The 24,412-nt window shown below is 37.6% G+C and overlaps 1 protein-coding gene across 6 annotated transcripts in view; it reads right to left on the reverse strand.

The window, feature by feature from the left end:
• colec11 (collectin sub-family member 11) overlaps nucleotides 1–24,412 on the reverse strand; it is a 75,204-nt gene that overhangs the window by 12,103 nt on the left and 38,689 nt on the right. The gene's annotated exons all lie outside the window — the stretch shown is intronic.

The raw sequence follows: 24,412 nt of genomic DNA on the forward strand, positions 1-24,412 counted from the left end.
CGGCGCGGGTATAGATACGGAAGTGGATGCATGCACTAGTTGTCTTTCGCTTTGGAGCCAATCGGTCTTCATGTCGATGTCTCTGAAGAGTGTTGTTATATTACAATGAGTGAATGTGTCGATGTTCTTCTGGAAGACTCTACCAGTGCTGGTGGTTCTACTTCTGAGCTCTCAACTGCTGTTTTAACAGCATCATTTTTGTGTGTTTGTTATCTCCCCCTGGGAGTGTAACGTTGTCCGAGCCAGATCCAGAAATGTCAGCTATGCTGAAACAGGCCGCCGAGGCTGTCGGGCTAGAGTGGAATCCTCCACTGAGTCCCAAACAGTGTCTTTTGAATGATTATAATCCCAGAGCGGAACTTGCTGGTTCTCAGCTCTCTTTCCCAAAGTGCATGGAGAACTTACCAGGTCGTGCACGGCACCTTTCTCTGCCAGAAACGGCCTGAGTAGCTCCTCCCCCCTCACTATCCTTGACGGAGGAGCAGTGGTGGGTTACGAAGCTATCCCTCCAGGGGAGTGGTCTGTCACGATACAGGTGCACCTGTGTCCTGGCGGCAGCTGCCTTTTGGACGAAGGATCCTCGTCTCCCCCCTAAGGCCTGTGAGTTCTCTTCCATTCCGACGGGCAGAGCTTACAAAGTCTGTGGGTAAGCCGCCTCCTCTTTGCATGCAATGGCGTTACTACAGGTCTATCAGGCCAGGGCACTCATGGACATGCACAAGGGTAGCCCAGACCGTGTGCTCGTAGGTGAGCTCCACACTGCAGCCGACCTTGCCCTCCGGGCCAGGAGCATTGTGGCATGTGCGATCGGTCTGGCGATGTCCACTTTAGTGGTCCAGGAGCGCCATCGTTGGCTCAGTCTGGTTGATATGGCAGATGTGGACAAGGTTCCTGGACTACCCAATTTCCCTGGTTGGGCTGTTCGGTGACGTGGTGGAGAACTGTGCCCAACCGTTATCTGCCGCCCAAGCACTGACGGAGACCATCCGGCACATCTTGCCCCAGCAGCCCGCTGCTGCCTCCATCCTGCTTCCTGTGTCAGTTCCTCCGCCTGCTCCCTGCCGAGGGCGTCCCCCTGCTGCCACTCCTGCTCCTGCTGGGCATTCGCAGCAGCCTCCATCCAGGCCTCAGCGTGGAGCCAGCCGCAGGTAGGCCGCCCAGCCTACTCAGGGATGGGGGAATGAGCTCTTCAGATGGTTACTGTTCCGCCGCTGGCTCCCTGGAGTCAAAAGAAAGAGCAAATTCCCCTGTTCCTGGGTCCCAAGAGGGCCAAACTGGCGGTGTGCGACACTGTAAAAGCTTTGCACGCCTCAGCTCCCTCTTGTGTCACCAGCCGGCACCTGGATGTATTCGAGGACCCGGTCATCTGCCTTCTCACGCATCCCCTGCCATCCAGTGGAGTCAGGTAAGTGTTGCACTGCACACTCAGACCCCGCTTTGGGCCGCCCTTGGGCCTCTCGAGCTGGGTCCCTGTCCTCCACCTCGCTGCCCCACCTCGGGTACGACTGTGGTTCCCTGGCCCCTGGCCCGCTTCGTGGAAGCCTAAAATGTTTCCCAACAGGTCCAGCTGGCCCCAAATTGTACCATCAGACTCGGCTTGCGATTCATTTGTCGAACCGCTGCTTCCCATTAGCTCCCTTCACATGAAGCCAGTTTCACTGTAAGCCTGGTCCGAAGTGTCGGCTTGCTGCACCATTCCCCTCCTATATACGTGCAAATTCTTGCTCCAGTGAGTTCCCCTTATTAGCCGAACCCTGTCAAGTTCCTCCATACCCATTGGCAACGGACATGGTGGAACGTCGAAGCCAGGCCTATCACCCGTATGTACTGGTGAAACCTGTGTTAGGCTGGGTCCATATGTTGTGATCCCTACAGCAATCCCATTTGTGTATTCTTCCACGGTATGGCTCCCTGCGGCAAGCCCGTGTCTTCCCTCGGCAGAGGCTGGAGCCACACCAGTGACATTTCATATGTTGTACTGCTCGGTCATCCGCCCAGTATGTGTATTCTCCACATGTTAACTCCCTTTGGTCATGATGTGGCTTCCGCAGCGTATTCCTTTCCAACGAAAGAGAACGCTTTCACAGCGCTTTCCAAAGATGCTAGAAACAGAGAACATTTCCTGGCCACAGCTATACCTTTTCCCATACTGCTTACTATATAATCTATATGTTCAGACCAAGACAGCATACTATCAAGTTTCAGCAACTTGACACTTGTTACTTGTTCCACTGGAGTTCCATCAATAAATAGATTCAAGTCATCAACCTTAGTAATATTATTTTTGTTACCAACAATGATACATTTGTTTTTTTCTATGTTTAAAATGTATTTATTAATTCTAACCCAGTTCGTAATTGTTTGCAACTCCTCACTTAAGTTCTTCTGAAGCTCAGCCGATGTATGTGCTGCAGTAAACATTGTTGAGTCATCTGCGTACATAACTAATTTAACATGATCAATAACACATGGTAAATAATTTATATAAATAGAAAATAAAAGTGGACCTAAACAACTTCCCTGTGGAACACCGCAGTAAGTATTTTTTGTCTCAGAAAAAGATCCATTATAAAATACATTCTGTTTCCTATTAGAAAGATATCTTCCGATACAGTCAAGGACTGTACATGAAAAAACATTTCAGTTTGGCAACAAGAATATCATGGATAATAACATCAAACGCTGCTGTAAAATCTAAAAGAATAGCACCCACCAGTTTCTTGTCAACTGTACATGCTAACCATTCACTTGTTATGTCAATAAGTAGAGCCGTACAAGTAGAGTGCCCTGGTCTATAAGCAGGTTGTGCATTAGCAATGCATTTATACTAAAATAATGTAAAATTTGCTTAAAAGTAATCTTCTCTAAAATCTTACTCAAAATAGGAAGTATACTTATACTAATATTATTGACTATACATAGATTTATATTAATTGAATCAATTATAAATAATTTGTTTTGTATTATAAAACTTCTGATTGGTCAATACAGCATTCCGGAAATGAAAATGAAGTCCCAACTAAGATATATGACACGTACCTGTCAAAGATTAATGGATCATTTATTAACATGAACAAATTGACAAAAGAAATTGTTGATAAGATTTGTTTTACTTTCTTAATAAAAAATGTTTTCTGTATGTTTTTGCAGTATGACATTTTTTTTAAAGGAAAAATATTCCATGCGCTTTGTCAACTAATATGAAGTCTGCATAGTAATGATAAAATAATACATACATACGTGTGTGTGTGCGTGCGTGTTGTATATGTCTCATCGACTACCAATAAATTATTTTTTTCTCTTTAGTTCTTTTCATTATTTTGATGCATAACTGCGATGTGCAATGACACGTGAAACACTAGGCTATATGACGTGTAAGTGTGTGCAATCACTGTGGCGTGTGTGTGCACAGAAAGCGATGTATTTGGTCTTGATATAAAAGATGATCACTCACTGCATTTTCATATTACTCAGACACGCTGTAAAAATCATCAGAATATCAATAAAGTCGGAGTCCAACAACCTCACACCTGCCACAATGTGTGCCACGAGCCATTACATTCTCACACAGAAACACCCATTTATTTGAAGGAAAGGAAAAGGACTCTTTCATCTAAAAGTGTTACCTCAGAAGCATGCCCTCCCGTTCATGAAAACGACATGTAGTGAATTCTGATGCCTTGAGGAATTGCTCATCAGCCTGGGTTTATTTCCCTCCGACATGATAATGGTACTTTATTGCTGCATTGTAAACTTTTCATAGAAACCATAGCGCTTATCTTGCATCTGATGACTCGACACAAAATTACTTTGCAGTGTAGACACAATGCCTAAATCGGGAGCCAGGATATTAAGTGCTGGTGAGCCGGTGACAGATCTGGGGGACCATGCGTTTGATATATCATTTCAGCAAAAACCTTCAGGTGAAGCTGTGCCTTGATGAGTCATCATATAAATAAAGAATAGAGAAAGAATGAGAGAGAGGGACAGACAACGAAAGAGGGCAAACACCAGTGTAGCAAATTAGCTCAATGAAATATTAATAACCAATCATAACTTGTTATAATTGATTATGAATATTTGGGTCAGTTAATCGGATTAGCTTGATGTAGCTACATTAACATTACAATCAATTACTCAGTTCATCCTGTGAACCCTCAATATTGGTTATTAATTAATTAATTAATAGAAATGTACATTTCCGGGCATGGGAAATGTCTTTCTTACTTTATGCTACAGTAGGCTAGGCTACTACTTATAGCAAGTAGCCTAGTCAAGATCTATATGATTAGTGACTCCAGATATGAGCTTGAGACACGGACAACTTTACGTGTGACATGAACAAGATTTTATTAACTAGACTAAACATTTAAACTACTCTAACATACATACCAGTGTTAATTTCGTTAACTAAAAATATGACGAAAAATGTTCGTTGACGACATTTTGTTTCCCTAAGTCAAGACAAGACGATGAGAGACGACACACATCATTAATGATTACTGACTATATCAATGCAATATCGTTGACGAAAAAAAACGAGACTGAAATGTGTTTAAAAAAAATTAAACTTGACTAAAACCTCTTGTTTTTGTCAATAAAGGAGACCGGAGACGACAACACGTTGACTTTTTACGAGCGTTCAAGCTTACGGTTGCCAGATTTCAATAATTTAAACCCCAGTCAGAGCTTTTCTAATAAAAGAACACGTTTTTTACCTTGTCTTTTCAATAGTAGGGGAGAGCCGGGACGGTTGAAACACTTTTCAGATAAACGTCGTTTTCTAAGATAAGGTTACAGATATGTGTTCTCTTAGTATCATGTGTTATTCGGTAGAAACATAGAATGATTTAAGTAAAAATTTACTTTGAACGGGAGTTGGGTTTTGTTTCAATCGTCCCTCCATATCGGGACGATTTAAACACAGGGGTGGGACGGATGAAACATAACAGTTTAAACGGTAACTATTCATCTAATTCTTGTTTTTATGAACAATACCTGACAAGTAACTTATGTACATATTGTTACAAACATATTGTCATTTATTTTCATTTTAAGGTTCATATTAACATTTTTGTTCTGTCGCCCAATAAACAATCGGCGATAAGCCTTTGTGCATTTTGCGTAATCTTTCAAATAGGCTATTTTGAAGAAGACAGACAAATCCGTTTACAATTAATTCTTACATTTATTCCTTGAGTCATATTGAGTGATTTAGTCATATTGAGTGTTTTCCTATGACCAGGTTTAACTGGCACGAGTCGTTGTTTCAACCGTCCCGACAGCGCCTCCAGCCATTAAAACCTGTTTTGTCCGTAAACTAAAAAACTCTGAAATTATTCACTTAAGGGTGTGATGCAGTAAATAATACACCTGCCATATTATTATTACAATGGCACATGAAACAATAAATACAACTTGTCAGTTAAAAATAAGTACCGCACATAAGATTTTACTAACCACACTCAAAAACAGCTTTCTGGCTCTAACTTTAAAACGGCAAGACGCAAAGAAGAAATGTTTTCGCGGGTCTGATAGGCATTGCGTGCTGTACGTGCTGACGGAATTTGACGTACATAACGTGAGTGGTTTTCAAGGAAATCTCAATGTTTCATCCGTCCCGCGTTTCAATCGTCCCGGCTCTCCCATCATGCGCGCGCTCTCTACACTGCTGAAGAAGCGCGGATGATCTGAAAACACAGACAAGTAAGTTGGAGTTCAGCGATCTTCATCTGAGATGTTCTACTTAAATTAAAGTGTCATTCAGTCGGTCTGTGTTCTGTCACGAGCCGCATGCGCTGTTTGTGCGACTAAATCTGCGATCAAAATGCAGACTGATATCTAGCAGTGTTTTTAATGTTGATCATATACGAGCAAGACTGCAATGTTTCATGAATAGCCACACGATTTCAAATGTGACATCAATTTTATACAACAGTTCAACAAACAAAAGGGTAACATTAAGTGATTTAGCCTACTACATTTAAAACGGTATTGTCAGTAGTCCATAGCAGAACTGCAGCACACTCGATGACTCACTCATAAAGACAGTGACTTATCGGCACCTACTGGCACCTACTGCCGATTTTAATTTAATATTAAAAGTATCGTTTCGTTTTTACCACCATTGCATATTTATTGAACATTGTTTTATTTGAAGCATTATTTATTTTCAAAAAGGTAAAAATTGAACTGGAAAAATCGATTAAAGGGGGCAAATATTGTCCACTGAACAACTACTGAACTAAGGAAAAGGGATATGTAGAATTGCACAAGTGCTGCTAAAGAGTGCAATGTCAATACAGCCTGTTACCCTAATTAAAATTTCTCATAAGCTTAATTGAATTGGCCTAGAGAGAAAAATGATTATGACATTTTTTGTTTAAAGTCTAGGCTACATATAAATAGCTACCAAAATTAATGTCGGTAACTGCAGTTTGACTAAAAATTGATAAAAAATGCAATGACTTTTCATCAACTAAAACTAGACTAAAACTATGAAAGACAAAATGACTAAAATGTGACTAAGACCAATAAGCATTTTCATCTGAAGATGTAGACTAAGACTAAATCAAAAATGGCTGCCAAAATTAACACTTATATGCATACAGTTTACCAAGGGAAAGAGAGCTGAAGCAGAATATCGGAAAGCAAGAAGTTATAGCATTGTTTGAGATTCAGCATATCAACAGCCTTGAGCAAACCATCAGTTTAGTTCTAACACACCCTTCTTTAAAAGGGGTAAGGATACTTAATGTATCAAATAATGAGACTAAGTTTGATACTTGCATGTCTCGCCCATTTGAATTAAAATGTCCTAATGCAATTTGTTGAGGCTCAAGTTTTTCTTTGATGATGTTGTTTTGATGAGAGAGAACCAGTGGAAGTCAGAGGATCTTTGTTGAATGGAAAGACAAGGCCGCAGCCTGGCACAAGCTTGGGGGTCCTTAGAAAACTTCTAGTTTAGCATCATCTTCACATGAGGACTTCTCAGGAAGGAACAAGCGAGTACGAGAGGGCTAAGAGAGGGGCTGATCTTGTGATCAGTGATTTTTAAAGTGTGAAGATGTCACACCCTTTGGAGGTGTGAGACCCAATAAGAAGTTGTCCCTTTGGAGGGCGATTTTACGTCCCTTTGTGTTCGAGCAGGACATTTGAATCTGTAATTTCATTGGGTGTTTAAGAAAAATAATCTTCAGGATTCTTATAATACCCATGCGTCACAAAGTTAGCAAAATGTAATGTAAATTAACAAATGGGGAACGAAGATTGGAGTTTATAGGGACCAAACATGGCACACATATGATTTTGGTTAACCATAGTATGCAAAGTCTGAAACATTAACCCATAAGAGTTTACAAGAAAACATAAGCCAAACAACATAAAAAGGGAAATCATTAGATGGGAAAATTAGTAGGGCTGCAACAATTAATCGATAAAATCGATTATAATCGATTATGAAAATCGTTGTCAACGAATGTCATTATCGATTAGTTGGTCTGCTTACGTCACGGGGAGCGCTTACTGGTACGCACACACACGCAAGGTCTCTCTCCCTCAGGCGCTCTGCCGAGCGCGCGCGCTACACGGTTTGGAGCAGTCTCTGTCTCGCATGCGCGCTCTTGCTTGCGCGCTCTAGATTTCGGGAGTTTGAACTAATTCGCGGGCATCAGGGAGCCGCAATAAATATGCGGGAGATTCCCGGGACTTCCGGGATCTTGGGATGTCTGTATTTTGTCTCGAGCATCAGGTTGCGCAATCAGTTCGCTCGCAACGTAAGTGATGGATTAAAATAGCGCTACCGCAGAAATAGGTTAAATTAAAACGGTCTTTACAAAGCGAAGCACTAAATATAAAGGCAGTTAATAACAGCAGCAGTAAAATATTGTTTTTTAGTCACTGTACTCAGTGGTTTTCAGCGAATGCTTGTGCACTAATGCATCATTTCTCCTGTCCTTTACTCAAGCCTGTTAGCTTGCTGGGTAACGTTACCTCCATTCCGTTCTCTTTTTATAGCATTTGTCTACTAAGTTTTAATTGTTTTTCAAACGCGATCTACTGCGGCTCTACGTTCACACAATTGTTTTCAGTCTTTCTATATTTATTTAATCAATTTATCCTTATATTATTCTTTTATATATTATATATAATATATATTATATTCTTTATCCTTATATTCCTTATATATAATTAATTTTAAATAAAAATTAAAGGAATTATATATTTTAGATGTTTTTAGTTTGTTTTTAGTTCAGATATTCACATCTGAACAACATGTCTGTGTAAATTTGTTTTAACAAAAATTGTGTTAAAACATAATATGTTGGATATCATTTTTTTAACAATAATCATGTTTGTCAACTTGCCATCAGCAATTATCATTAAAAACAATGCAAATATTGATATTAGTAAAACTCAATGTGTGGCTTTTGCACTTTTTAAAGTACACTTTTACACATAAATACCCTGATTTACGGTTTTATTTAGTTATAATAAAAAAAATCTAATTTAATTTCTATCCGATTAATCGATTAATCGAAAAAATAATCGTCCGATTAATCGATTATCAAAATAATCGTTAGTTGCAGCCCTAAAAATTAGATACATGTTTATACATTTCTCAAGTTGTTATATAGAATATATAGGATTAACGGGTTTATTTCTCCTTCTCAGTAAGAGTTAAGTGAGTGTCACATCTCTCAGGAATTCCCCTTTTGGGGTCGTAAAAATTCTTATCAATGTAACCGGACACTGAGTTCTGCCAGTGGAGTTCGCTTCATTGTGATGTTATTTTCGGAGGAAGTTACATAGACCTTTGTTGGGAGAGTGGCAGAGTTGGGAGAGTTTGCCAGAGTATTCATTAAATATAATGATTAATTTGTGTGTGTGATACCAGGGTATATACAGGAATCGTGGAATTAAATTTAATACCTTTTAAAACCTTTTTCAAGACCCCTTCCATACATTTTAAGACCTCATCGCCACTTCAAGTTTTAACCGTTACATCGGCGACACCTTACATTTATATACTGATTGTAAGATAGCACAACTAAACAGTCTTAGTTTGTGATAACCTCCATATCAGTACAAAATAATTCAGAAGGTTTGGAATGAAGCACAAGATAATTAATTGAATGACTGACCCAATGCAAGGTTTATTACAAAGAGAAACCAGAATTAGACCAATAAACAAAACAATTGACAAAACTTATTGAAGAGGGAAAATAAACCTCTCTGAGTTAAAGGGACAATGAGTTCACAAAGTATATTCAAAAGACGTATTTGTAACAACAACTCTTATACCTGTCTGCAAACCATAGCTCTTTGTGGTACACTTCTCATCACAAACACCTGATGGTCAGACAGTTTACCTGCTGTGATTATCACTGAGTGCTTGATTTGATGCACCAGAGCAGAGTGTCAGTAAACGAATATTCGATCTGTAATTATTATTCGAAAAAATAAAATACTATTCGAATTTTACTACGTTGCTTTGCTGGCAGTAAATGCTGTGAATCCATGATAAATATATGGATACAGTTATAATTAAATACACTGTTTGGCGCTGTGGAGATTGTTGATTGTATTTGATCACATGTCGTCGTCAGCCTCGTGAAGTTTGGAATTACTTGGATGAAAATGATCTTACTAAATGATATTACAAAACGGAATTACTTTTAATTAAATTAATTAATGATACTGAGTTATAATATCACCACCACAATGAGAAATCACATGAAATCCAAACAGCAGTAGAATGAGGAAAGACAGCTGTCCATCACTGCATTGACGACTGCAGGTAGCGCAGCTGAATCCGAGTGAGAGAGATGAGTACTTAACTGATAGCAAAATGATTTAGACACATATGCTTCCTTTAAGTTTCGTTAAAGAAGCAGACCTTAACAGAAAAGGCAAAGTGCTGTTAGAAACTTTGTTATCTGTCACTGTGTCCCTGCAACGTCTGTCAGCGGCAGCACGTTTTCTACTGGAGCATGTGAATATTATTGTTTTTCTCAACATGAAAGTGAAACAATATAAACAAGATAAATATTAGGTTGACTCAAGTGTATACCTTCGTTCTGTACGATAAATGGAACGGTCTGTTTTGTTAGCGTTTTTCCCCTTTCTGATTGATCTTAAATGCTTCTTTAAATTTTTTGCCTACACATATTGTTTAATGTTTTCAACTGAAAAAAAACCTTAAGATGCAATTTAAGCTTGTTGCGTATATTTAATTTCCCTATTAGTCAACGATGTTGTTTAACAACCGTGCGTATGGGACATATGCGCTATCACGCAGCAGTAAGTCATGAAGCGCGGTAACAGATGATGTCATATCTAGCAGGATTCCATAAACTACACAGAACCCCACTATTCGCCGACGCAATGTTTAAATTCAGGCAAACTTTATACTTTATGGACAAATATACATAACGAAAAGATGATACAAAATTTAATACCTTGGAAAATGGCATTTAAGACTTTTAAATACTTTTTATGGGCCTTAATTTTCTCTAAATTGATTTATCAACTTTAAATACTTTTTAAGACCCCACGGACACCCTGGATACCAGGCACCATGAACATATGGAAAAAATGACTTTAATATTCTGGGTTCAATATAAGTTATGCTCAATCAACAGTATTTGTGGCATAATGGTAACACAAGGTCACAATAAGGCACTTACAATGGAAGTAAACAGGGCCAATTTCCGTATCATTTAAAAACAAATTTGAAGCACATAATTTTATAAAAGCACTTACATTAATTCATCTGTGAAAACTTGTTTATTATTTGAGCTGTAAAACTGTTCTTGTTATTTTTTTTGTCATTTTATTGTTTTAGGCATTATGTTGTCATGGCAAGTCATACAATTGGATATAAATAATACACAGAAAAGGTTAGTAATCTTTTTTTCCACTAAAATCATGTTAACACATACTGTTTATGTCTTGTAGAAAAACTAGAGAAGCCCTAAAAGGTCATTGGTGGAAAAATTATATTTCAATTATTTTAAGTTCCCCTGAGAAACTTGAGTAAGACTCTATTTTAAGATGTCATTGTTACAGTGTAATTATATATTTAAGTACTAAGTAATAATAATGAACAACATGTACTTACTATAGGGTTAGGGTTTGGTTAAGGGTTAGTTGCATGTAATTATGCATAATTTACTGTTATTACTATACATGTAACATATGTAACAAGGACACTGTATAATAAAGTGTTACCAAAACTTTTCACTTGCTCGCTAAACCTTTGTGTTCCCTTGAGAAACTTTACATTCCCTCGCAAATCTTTTGCGATAGGAATAATATGAGCTGGGAGGAAAAAAGTTAATTGCAGTGCTTCTACAATCAAACGCAAAATTTCTCAGGAAAACACACTAGTTTTAAGAGAACGCAAACGCTTTGTGAGCGAACACATTTTTGGGGGAGTTTTTCAAGTAAACGGAAAGTTTCTCCAGTGAATGCAAATGTTCTGTGAGTAAACGCTTTTTAAAAAAAAGTTTTGTGGGGACGCTCAAAATGGGAAGCTCATAATCAACATTATATACCTCAAATTTTACTGAACGTAACTTGTATTGAACCCGATATATTATTTTAATAGGCAAATGTCCATTTCCCGACTTCAATGGACATTAAATCAGCAGTGTGACATCTCACTCTGAAAATAACCAGACCAACCACCATCAATCACCGTTGACACATACCAGGAAAAATAGACCTTTTGGAACCTTAAGTGCCACCGGGGTGAATAAACATAATTATCATGTCAAAATGGGAACACAGTGTAAATACAAACTCCCTTGTACTCTCTTTTCACTTGGAAAGGGTTTAACTAGATCATCATCTGGCATCCAATCGAGTGCTATCCGAACCCCAAACCCCATCATTGGCTCTTATATCTGTAATCTCCACTTCAGAGGTAACAATTTTAGCAAGAGGATTGGATATGAGTGGCTGACCCAGTATTGGCTGTCCTCCGTGTCTTTCCTTCACTCACGTGTCAAAGCAACAACCAGCGCTCTATTAACATGAATCTTTCCAGCATCGTGCATCACCTCTCCGACTGCGAGAGATCATTTCTCTCACCAAGCAGCACATATTGCAGATTACGGTTGCCAGGTTACTTCGCACCAACATTCTAAATGTGGGCACATGCTTCAACCCAGAAATAGAGGAAAATATATCAGATGCAGTCTAGTAAGAGATCACTCCTTTGACGAAGAAAACATATCGTAATGGATCAGTAGGGAGGGGGCAGTGATATGGAACTCTTTGCAGTTATATAGGTCAACACCCTGAGGATGGCTTTTACAATTTGGGGAATATATACAATATCATCGAAAGAACATTGCTTTAAGAAACTTAGGCTTATGTAACCATTTCCAACTGAGATCTGCATTTCCATACATCCCGCTTTGAAAGTGAAATTAAAACCTAGTAAGGCTATCAACACATTAAATAATGTGGCACTGCTAAAGAAATGTGCAGGTGTATGAATGCAAAAATTGACTTTTTTGCCAATGGACGTTGCTCTTCATGGAGCTTTAAGATTTTCCAGAGCAATTTACAGACCAAAGCCAGATAATATGGCTTATCTGTCCCTTCTTTTGCGAGCTCTCTGTGGAAAGAGGCAGAGACGGAAGGGGGTGGACACTGGAATCTGTTCACTGTCTTGTGGGAGCTTGGGATTTCTCTCCTTAGCTTGAGGCTGGTTGGGTGGTGGTGGAATATTATCAGCTCCAGAAGGCTGGCAACGCTCTCAGCTTGGTGTAGGCATCGAATCTACAATCTAACAGATCTAAGACTGACTCACAAAACACAAGCATGAGTGAAATCTTTTGCGTAGTATGGTGGAGAATGCGGGCAGCGTCAATGGCTCACAAACTGCGGCTCATATCCAAGACAGTAAAACAATTCCATATGTAAGTGTGTAGTTTTTAACAAAACAGCTTTATCAGATTGGTGGAGAATCTGTTGAAGCCAAAGGCCGGTGGAAGAAGGGTGCTCCCGTTCCTCGATGGGTTAACTAATTCAGCCAAATTGAATTCCACTCTCCGAACAATGTTAAAGCCAGAAACAGATCAGAATTCCATCTGATCGGTTAACGGTAATTCATTTAAGTCTCTTCCGTCCCGTGGAGCTTTACTCAGTCTGTGGAGAGTGTTCTGCTAATGCATCCATCTGAGAGTGCTTTGATATGATGAATCAGACGTGTGCTGATAGCTTATTTTCCAAACACAGAGCTAAACAAAATGCAGAATGTACTGTACAGATGTACTGTATGTGCATCAAAATATTTCCAATGAAAATGATTATAATTTGAATGCTCAGTATTACAAGACAATTCACAGAAAAACTTTTCTAACAAAATGCAACTTGCAAAGCGATTAGGATTGACTTTGAAAAGGATGTTGATACATGTTTGTTTAAATGTGTAAAGAAATGTGTAAATGACTCTTTATAGAAAAATATGTATATAGTTTCATAGCACTATCCTTGGAGAATAAGATAAAAACAAAAGAACACAGTTAGACATCAGATATGACTACTCTTTCTCTCCAAACCACAAGATATGTTCAGCATCTGATCCACACTACAGTATGAGTTATTAAAGAAACAAGCTGTCACAACAAGCTGTTCAGCAGTCTAATTGGCAAACATGCTTATTTCTCAATACTCATATTCTGTCACATGGATTTTGTTTTGTTTTTTATAAGCATCACTTGTATTTACATGTAAATTTCTGGAAAACAAACTGCTTTGAAAACAGAGGTCACCCAGAGGGTTTGTGGCACTGAGCTGTCATGAAGATTAAAGGAATATTATATGCAAAACTTACAATTCTGTCATTATTTATTCACCCTCAGGTTGTTTAGTGTAATTGTTTTTCAGTGGAAAAAAATAACATTTGTCATACAACAGGGTTTTATAAAATCATTATTTAAAAAAATACAATAAATTAAACGCTTATTTTAAAAAAATTGTCACGGTCGGTGAAGACTAAACATTTACTTTTTAATGTTATTTTTTTAGTTTTTTTTTCTTTAATCATTTTCATAATGTATTTTGTGAAGTCAGACTATGTTTGTGCATGTGTGGTGAGCAGAGAGCTGGTAGAGTTATATTTTGCTTAGAGGTATGCAATGTTCACTTAGCAGAGATGTTCCAATGATCATTATACTTCAAATGTGTATAGCTGGTATGCTCTTTGCGAGAAAAGGAATGTTTCAAATGCTGCAAATGTACCATTTGTATACAACTAATGTATACCCAATGAAATAGTTTCTTAATGTGAAAAGTGGATTGTATCATGTGTATGTATGACATATAAGTTCAATTTTAAACATAAGCTAAATGTTTTTCTACCTTATAAGGAAGTTGTAAGTCTCTCTGTGATGTATATAAGCTCAATCTTACTGTACCACCTCAGAGAAACATAAAGGCATGATGGGATGAGAAGATGGGGGATAGAGAAATCTGGAATGAAGACCTCCTCTCATGTAGCCTTATTCTTATATGTCTGTGTTTCTCTCTGTCTGACACATGATACATAATGAATAGAAATCTTCTGGCAAAAGTAACTGGTGTAGCTTCCGTGATTCAACAATAACGGCCGTTTCACACCGCAAGCATGAGCGGCTCGTGAGCAGCACGTCAGCGCAACTACATCGTCACTGAAGCTGCAGACGCGCGCGAGTATTCACAATGGAAGCGCTTGTACAGCGTCACAACAGCGGATCCCAGCCCCGTTCACACCGCCAGCGACTTTGTCGCTGTATGTCGCTAGGCTCTGTACTGTGATGTCGCTTGTGGGCGTTCGTAGTGCTGTCGCTCTAATGTTATTGGCAGACTGCACGTCTAGCCATATCTATATAAAATACCATCACAAGTGATATATACAACTATACAATTTTAATTTGACTAGGACTTAGGCTAAAAAGAAACCGTATAAGCTGTTGGGAGAGTGTTTTTATATTACCATAGCAGTGTTCAGTGGATTAAATAATTTACTAGATTAATGATCGATCAATCAACAAATTAACCTCACTCATACTGTCATAAATTACTAAAACGTCATTCGTATTTGACAAATAATCAATTTTCTTGTCCCTAATAGTCAAAACAATGCAGGGGAAACTGTAAAATGAACTGCAGCAGTACTAAACTTGCATCATAAAATTAGACAACTCGAACTATAAAAGTATGAATTAAACTCACTGAGACTGTCGACAGTTTCTTTTCCATGCATCATTTTATTATATCCATATATGTGGTTACAGTTAAATCATATTAAACAGTGTAAGTTTTAACACTGGCGGTGTGAAAGGGGCTTAAGGCTACATATAAGCAAGCATTTCTTTACAAGGACTTTTGAAAATTTTGTTTTTAGAATTTGGTGGTCATAAACACATTTGAAGTTTGTTCAAAGCCCAAACTGAATAATTAAAAAACAAGTTTGACGGGTACATTTTCTATAAAATGTTATTTTCTTTATGTTAGTCTTCATTTCCTTTTCTGACATACTGCAATTCTTGTTAAAACACACTAGACATGCAAATTCTATGCGTTTTGCTAATAGACTCGAATAGACTTGCTAATAGCGCAGCAAAAACAGACTCGAAGCCGAAACCCCCGCTTCACTGCTGCTCACGCGACGCTCCTGCTTGACGCTCATGCACTGCTCCTGCTCGCGGTGTGAAACGGACGTAATAGGGGGAAGCAAGATTTTCAAATCAGTCGGGTGCAGCAGAGATAAAGCAGGATCTAAGTGCATCAGGCTTTATTTACAAATAAACTCAAATATTTCCAAAACAGATTCTCAGGAACAGGAATATGAACAGAACAACAAACCTAGTAACAATGTAGAACTGAAAAAAAAAACTAAAAGAAACACAAGACAGAGGAACTAAAGAGACTAATTAATGAGACACACCTGAACTGAAACTCAAATCAAATCAGTAACCACGCACACAAACAGGCAGGGGACGGAGAAAGACTGAACTCAACACACTGATGGCAAAACACTAGAACGGAAATACAAACATGAATCAAAACACACACAACATGTGCCAAAAATAGTGGTAACACTTTATAATAAGGTTTCATTAGTTAACATTAACAAAGAATGAACAATACTTCTACAGCATTTATTAATTAATGCTAATTTCTACATTTACTAATGCATTATTAAAATCAAAAGTTGTATTTGTTAACATTAGTTAATGCTTTGTGAACTAACATAAACAAATAATAGCTATATCTCTATTAATATTAACAAATATTAATAAATATACTGTAACAAATAAATTGCAAATTTGTAGTTCATGTTAATTAATGCATTAACTACTGTTAACAAATGAGACCTTATTGTAAAGTGTTACCAAAATAAAACACAACAAAAGGATTCAATATTTTGTTTACCTGCATGTCATATGCCCACATCATAGAGCTGTGGACATGTACATGCATTGTTAAATTACTGAAATATAAACGTAAAATCCTAGGAGGTACTTCAAGTATGTATATTAGGACAAATGTGTTTAGCAGACTAAAATTTTGGGAATACCTTACATACAATAACAGTTAGTGACCCTGCCTGTTAAGCTCCAAAAAATGATATAAAAACATAACATAATCATAACAGTAACTTCTCTTCTTCATCTACAGTACATTTCATCACTAGGATCTGTCATTCAGAAACATGGGTTTTCCTATCACTGCTACGCTGATCATTGCAACCAGAGAAACTGACGGTATCTGCTCGCATCTCAGCCTGCCTGACAGACATTTCTTGCTAGATGAAAGAGCACCACCTTCAACTAAATCTTGTGAACACAGAGCTGCTTGAGGTCCCAGCCAACCCAACACTTCACCACAACTTCTCCATTCCTGCTAGGTTCGTCATCCATAACTTCATCAAGGTCAGCCAGGTAACCTTGGAGTTGTGATTGATGATCAATTTAACTTCACAGAGCACATTTCTAGATCTGCCAGGTCCTGCAGATTTGCCTTATACAACATTAGGAGGATCAGGCCCTTCCTATCATAGCATGCTACACAACTCCTTGTCCAATCGCTTGTTTTATCCAGACTGGACTACTGTAATGCTCTCTAGGCAGGCCTCCCAGCTTGCACTGTCAAACCTCTGCAACTGATCCAAAATGCTGCAGCTAGAGTGGTCTTTAATGAGCCGAAGAGAACACACGTCACTCCTCTCCTCACAAAATTGCACTGTGTGGCGAGCAGGACAAGGTCGAGGGACGTGAGCGATACGAGACCGATGCGTCGCGTAGGTGTCGATCATTATAAATCACGCCATCGGCCTAGCGCTGTTCTCTCAAGTACCTCGACCTCGTCCTGCTCGCCAACCATTTGGTTGCCAGTTGCCGCTCGCATCAAATTCAAGGCACTGATGCTTGTATACAGAACAACCACTGACTCTGCTCCTTTTTACCTAAACCCATCACTCCAGACTTACGTGCCATCCAGAAGCTTGCGTTCTACAAGTGAACGTTGCCTCGTGGTGCCATCTCAAAGTGGCACAAAATCACTTTCACCGACCTTTACCAGGATTGTTCCCTGCTGGTGGAAGGATCTGCCTAACTCAACCAGAACTGCTGAATCCGTAGCCATTTTCAAGAAACAGCTGAAGACGCATCTTTTCGGCAACACTTGATCCATTAATACTAACACTTTATTTTCTCTTCTCTTCTACTCTATAGACCTTATGTAGCCCCGCCCCTTTACAGTGCTGCGCTTGTTGTCTTTTGTCTTCCGGTCTGTATTTTTACAGCGATCCTGTGTATTTATAAATGAACGGCTCGTTTTAAAATCTTCCCTGTCTACTGACATTTGTTAAGACATCTCCTTTAAACATTACAATCCTCATGATAACTTTCGTTAACTTTACATTAAGTAAATCCACTTCAAAAGCTGATTAGTCCTGGACAGCAATGCCATAGAAATATACAGAGCGAACGCAAAAACTGAAGTTCAAAGACAATATTCTAAAGATGGCTGCGCCCTCGTTTCTCTGGCGCATAAGGTCTATATCTATATTTAAAAAAAAGTTTTTACATAGGCTATACTACGTTAAACTAAACTGGGAAGGGTCACAGCACTTAAACATTGTTGTCCTATTGTGAGTTTAACTGCTTCTATTGCTCTCCTCATTTGTAAGTTGCTTTGGATAATTAAATGTAAATTTTCCAAATGCTCTGAAGCAAATATTACCCACATTTACATTCTTCAAAATATTTATTAATTTAATTATTTATAAAATTGTTTATTTTATTTTATTTTTTTGTTCCATAGATGAAAGAAATTCATGAAACAACATGAGGATGACTAAAAAAAGGAAAAGAAATTTCATTTTTGGGGCCAAGTAAATTTACTTTTTCAAACAAAAGTACTGTGATTACACATTTCTTAATGAAATACATCAATATAGAGACACATCCTGCCTTGGGTCAATATTTCTCCATTGCATACAGTAGATAGACGAACTGGTGTGAAGTCCATGTGTGAGAAAAAAAAAATCCTGCGATGTTGTTAGTTCAGACTGAGGAAACAGCCTGAAGGTGGAAATGGCAAGAGGAGGATGAGGAGGTGAGGAAGGAGACATAGCATTGTCTGAAGGCATCAGTCTTACAACACTGTGGTGGAATAAGGTGGCAGTTAAAGGAGCTCAAAGCACAGGATGTCTGGAATAGTTTATAATGGATCACAATTTTGACATCATTCTCTTACATGCCACTGCAGAGAGTCTAGTTTATAGAGTTTTAGAGTTATAGAGCAGAGTGCTAGGGAAGAATAAAACATCATTAGCACTCTGCTGCACACACTTAGAGACATCTGTCCATTCTATTTTCCTGGACTTCCAGTGACCTTGTGTTTTAGTGTTTCCCTCTCTATACACTGAGAAAAATGCTCTGAAAACAGTCAACAGTGTTACAGTGTATAACTCAATATATTCACTGTGAAGCACGAGCAGAACACACATGTGTTGGGAGAAGCAGATTCACTCTTCCTCTTGATAAGATTCCCAATCATCTGGATGAAAATCACACATTCGTTCATGTCCTGACACAGGCATATTGCTTACTTTAATTAAGTCCAAATGACAACAAGATGGCTGTATGCGCTTTATGGTCCTCGAGGTGTCGGAATGATTACTTGAATTTAGAACATGCATTTAAATCCAAAGTATGGCCATTGATCTTTGCTAAAGATGACTTTGGGATGGTTTCCCTAATGCAGGCCATATTTAATCTGTGTTTGGGAAACTTTCATGGCTGTTTTCCCAGATGCAAATTAGCCAATGTCCAAGGTTAAGTTTCACTGACAACAGTGATTCTTCATTCATGGTTTCTAGCCCAGGACCAGCGCTTAATCTGTGTCTGGGAAATTGGCCCACATTGTCTAGTCACATAATATCTTATTGGCATCTTTAGAATGAAAAAGTAGTAAGTGAATACTAGTGTTCAGATGCTATTGTCTCACCCTTTTGAGCCAAAATTTTGAGAGCATCATTACATTACAGTTGTGCTGACAAAACTGCATCAATCAAGATATAGATCAGGTTTAATTGCTTGCGTTGACAGTAAACTAAACAGAGGCTATTTTCATAATTCATCAGAGCTCATTAATGTCCAAAGAATTGCCACTGCCTGATGATTTATGAAGCTCTCAGCTCAAGTCATTTTATGGTGTAAACTAGCCTACTGATGGCAGACCAGTGAAGTTGAGCCTCCAAACCACATTTCCAATGCTTCTGGACAACGACAGACTCACCTTCAAGCCAGGGACTTTATAACTGGGGTCAAGGGACACCCTGGGGGGTGTATATATTATTACTGTTGCTGCTGTTGTTGTAGTTGAAGAATAGGGTTGGGAATAGAAAAACAATTCCAATTGGATACTTAAGGTCAGGAATCGGATACTTATTATAAAATTAAAAGATTCCGCTGCAACAGAATGCTTTGCAAGAACACACAGAATAAAGGTTTGATATCTACATTTTTTACTTAATTTTTTTTTACCATATAGAATCGAAACCAGGAATAAGATAAGAATCAGAATCGATAAGCAGAATTGGAACTGGAATCAGAATCACTAAAATTAAAAGATACCCAACCAAAAATTGTTTATACCCAACCCTAAGTTAATAAACTTATTATTATTGTTATATTGATCATTTTTGACATATCATTGATCAAAAGTCACAGTAAAGACTTTTGCATTGCTACAAAAAAATCTCTTTCAAATTTGTATTCATCACAGAATCCAGAAAAAAAAAATATCATGGTTTCCACAAAAAGCACAAGAATTTAAACTAATAATAATCACAAATGTTACTTGAGCACCAATCAGGATATCAGAATGAGTTCTGAAGGATCATGTGACACTGAAGACTGGAATAATGATGCTGAAAATTCAGCTTTGCGGGCACAAGAATATATTACATTTTAAAATGTAATCAAACAGAAAAAAGTTATTTTAAATGGCAATAATATTATGTTTTAACTGTACTGTATGAAGCCTTGGTGAGCATAAGATACTTCTTTCAACCCCAACCCCTTCGGCCCCAAGCTGTCCCTTGTATATTTGGGTTCCTTGGCATGAAAAGGTATAAACACCCTTGTTCTGGGCGATATAACGTAAATCTTGTGCTATGAAAACCGGCAGATTGTAACTACAACAAATCTAAAGTTACATCACATGTCCTGATGCAGCGTCTAGACGAGAACAAATCAATAGAATATACAAGTTTCACTGCAGAATACTTGATATTTGACTACAGAGGACAAGGATTGAAGGTGCCTTCATAGTGTCAAATGACATAATGTCTCACCGTACTTCCTGTTGTATATGGTGGCAGACGGCCGGTAGGGAAACAAATGATAAAAAGGCCTAATTTAGATAGGGAGGAAATAAAATCGTTGACAATGAAGAGTTTATTTTGGCTGAATCAAATGATTGCTGAGGGTCAGATGTTGGAGGGCATGTAAAAAAAAAAGTTTTTAACTTGGACTATGTATTTCTGTGACCTTGGGAAAACTATAGCTCTTATTCTGTTTTCCACTCTCAAGACTCATACGTTTATGCATTTTATAGATCTTCAAATGTGTTCTCGTGATTGAACACCACACAGCCTTTTCAATCCTTCAAGCCAACTATTACATCTGCAAACAAATTATAGAACTGTTGCAACAGTAGAAAAAAAATGAAGGGGGGGTGTGAAAGTGTGAAGTCAAATAGATGTTTGGGAAGAACACATATTTACACACAGAATTTGAAACTTTTTTATTCAATTTTGTCCGTAAGGCTGTCAATGGAACAACACAGAAGCATTGTTCATATTCACAGCTGGAATCTAGGACAATAAACTGATAATGCTCCAGCTTCAGCCAGGACTTCAACCCACTCCAATTGTCCCATAAATACATCTGTGATCTTCAGTTTTAACTGTGGTATATAATACTTGACCTTTGAGGGCGTTTGATAACCGAATAATCATATTTCAGATTCTGTGACTCCATATGAACATGAGAAGATGCAATTATGTTAACCAGAGGGAGGGAATGAGCAGCGGAAATGTTTATCACAACTACAGCAAGGCAACATACTGTCAAACATCAGCCGAAGCCTTTCAGAAATAAGATTCTCTTCAGTTACAGAGCAGTTTCTTTTGAAAGACTGCAGCTTTTATAGGATTTGTATAAAACATCCACCATCTTAAAAAAGCCCACTGAATGACCGGCTCAGTGTTCAACATTTAAAATTTAAAGACGTTGTAAAAACAAACAAAAATGAATTAAATGATCTTCCGATGAGGAGGTACATAACAGGGTGACTGAAGGCAAATCCTTGGAAATGGGAACAAACTCTTTTTGTATGCATAAAGCTTCCAAATTACAGATGGGACTTTTTATAAGAAACTGAATACATGTTACCTAACGTGATATTTTGAGAAAATAATTTAGAATTTTATCATTTTATATGTAGACCTGCACGTACAAAGAACCTTGTCAAGTACTCGCGCATCCTTAATACGCAAGCTGATGACATCACAATTTTAACAAATTCACGTTTTTATAGTTTACACAGAGACGATAAAGGTATCATTCTCAAAAACGTGCACTTTGAAACCCGTTTTGCATTTTTAGGCCCCAAAACTCTGTTGTTGTGTAAATGAAGGGCCAAAAAACAAAAAGTTTTCAGTTGAAAACATTGTCATTTAAACGCCCACTTAATGCTCAGACAAAAACACTAATAGTTCCAATTTATTTTAATGTGTCTTTATTACACTGTTATACATTTAAGTACTGAGTAATATTAATTAACTCCTTGTACTTACTATAGGGTTAGTTTTAGAGTTTGTTTTGGTTTAGCATTAGTTGCATGTAATTTATAGTTATTACTATAGTAACTGCATGTGACATTTGTAACAATGACACTGTAAAATAAAGTGTTAACAAATGAATTAATTACAGTAAAAAGATAATCTTTTGTGATGCCTAAATTTACTTTAAAATTATTTTATTTAAAATTACTTATTTAGATTTTAGTATATTATTTTTTAGTTTGTTTAGACAAAATAGTGTCACATTTTAATATTAGCCATTTAGCCGTTTTTGGCTATAACATGAAAATAATTTTTGACATAAAATAATTATTGCCAATTTTAATATGACACCTTAATAGTGCTGCATTTTCAAATGTGTTTTTCAGCATTCAGTGTTTTGCTGCTAGTTTGGTGAGAACATATTTAGTTGGTTTGGTAAGCGTATGTATATTTAGATTTTTCTACACTTTTTCTACATGCAGACATTATATAACCAGACAGCATTTGCTTTAGTTTTATAGTATACTTAACTTACGCCCACCTATATGTGCGCATTCCAATATGAAGTGTTCAAACCACTCAAGCTGCGACAAATGTGACTTTCCTGAAGATAATTGGCTGCATTAGGTTTTGTACTAGGAAACCAAAATGATTTTTGTGATGAACCACTGTGCGCAACAGGGCATTGTGGAAAGCAATGAAAAGAACATAATGAGCTATATATGTATATAAAAGAAAATCATAATTGTGTCTCCTGAAAGTCTTTTCATGTGTGAATAAAGTGTGCATCACATGATTAAAACACAAAATGAGGGGAAATTAGCACAACACAATAGCGTCAGCAGGGACGGTATTGACAAAAGCTCTCAATACTTTATAATTCACTCCAGTACACTGCTTACTCAGTGATTACATAATGAAGGTCAGGTAATTTGTTCGGTTCACTTCTACTGTAAAGATCACTTTTGATCACAGACAGTTGTCTCCTTTTTGGATGCCTCGCAAGACAAGTGATTGCTTTGATAGTTTATATTTGTGGCTTCTTTGGCTGATTTTATTATCAGTAATTATCAGAGCAGTCAAACACATTTACTGTAGTTTAAGAAAAATTGATTAGCACGTCACCTCCCGTTTAATATTTCCTCTGTCAGGGCTATTTTAATTAAGAGGTGTGTAAGTGTACATACTGTAACTACATGAAAATCAATAAACTTGTCAAGGAAATTAAGGACATTCACTCAAGAGGCCTGAACTGAACACTTTTTCATACAAAGGAAGACATATTATTTCTGTGCTTGCATGCACAATACTAATTCTGGTGGAACTAAACCTCAAGTAAGTTGTAGAAACTTAACCCTACTATTTTAGGAGGGGAACAAAAGAAAGAAAATAATAAATTCTGAAGCATTTACTAACCCTCATGAGGTTTCAAACCCATTTGCTGTGAAAGATGAAAGGAGATTTTTTTTGTGTGAGAATCTTCACACAGCACTTTTCCATAGAAGCCTTCATAAGGAGACAAAACACAAGAAAGAACTGTAAATGCACCTTAAAAGCGGCCCATATGGCATGAGCGCCATATTCGAAGTCTTCTGAAGCCATATGATTTGATTTTAACGATTCCGGTTCCTTTTAAAGACGGCATTAAATGGAATTTGCCAGAGTCTTTTCTTCCTAATTGTGACGTATATCAGAGTTAAATGGCTTCTAGAACAAATAAAAGTGCAGGGATCAGAGATGAGATGTCGCTGCAAGAGGTTATTTTAATGAAAGATTAGGACGGCACATGAATAAAAAAAATGCTGTGCACTGATAAAATTATTTATAATAAAAATTGCAATATTTCTTAAAAAAAGAAGAATTGTCCATTTTGATTTCATGTTGACTTTAACAGTTCAATTAGTGGTTCTTTTAATAGGCCTATAGCCTACTTTTTAGGAATATATATTTGGGAAAAATAGTTGAAATTCCCTTGTCAAAGGATGGTACAATGATGAATAAATATAAAACAATTCTTGAAAAAGGTGTATTTATAAAAGGTGTGATAAATCACTT

The sequence above is a fragment of the Siphateles boraxobius genome, unplaced genomic scaffold, assembly GCF_051911475.1.
Source record: "Siphateles boraxobius isolate OS27281-9 unplaced genomic scaffold, OSU_SipBor_1 22, whole genome shotgun sequence".
Classification (NCBI taxonomy): domain Eukaryota; kingdom Metazoa; phylum Chordata; class Actinopteri; order Cypriniformes; family Leuciscidae; genus Siphateles; species Siphateles boraxobius.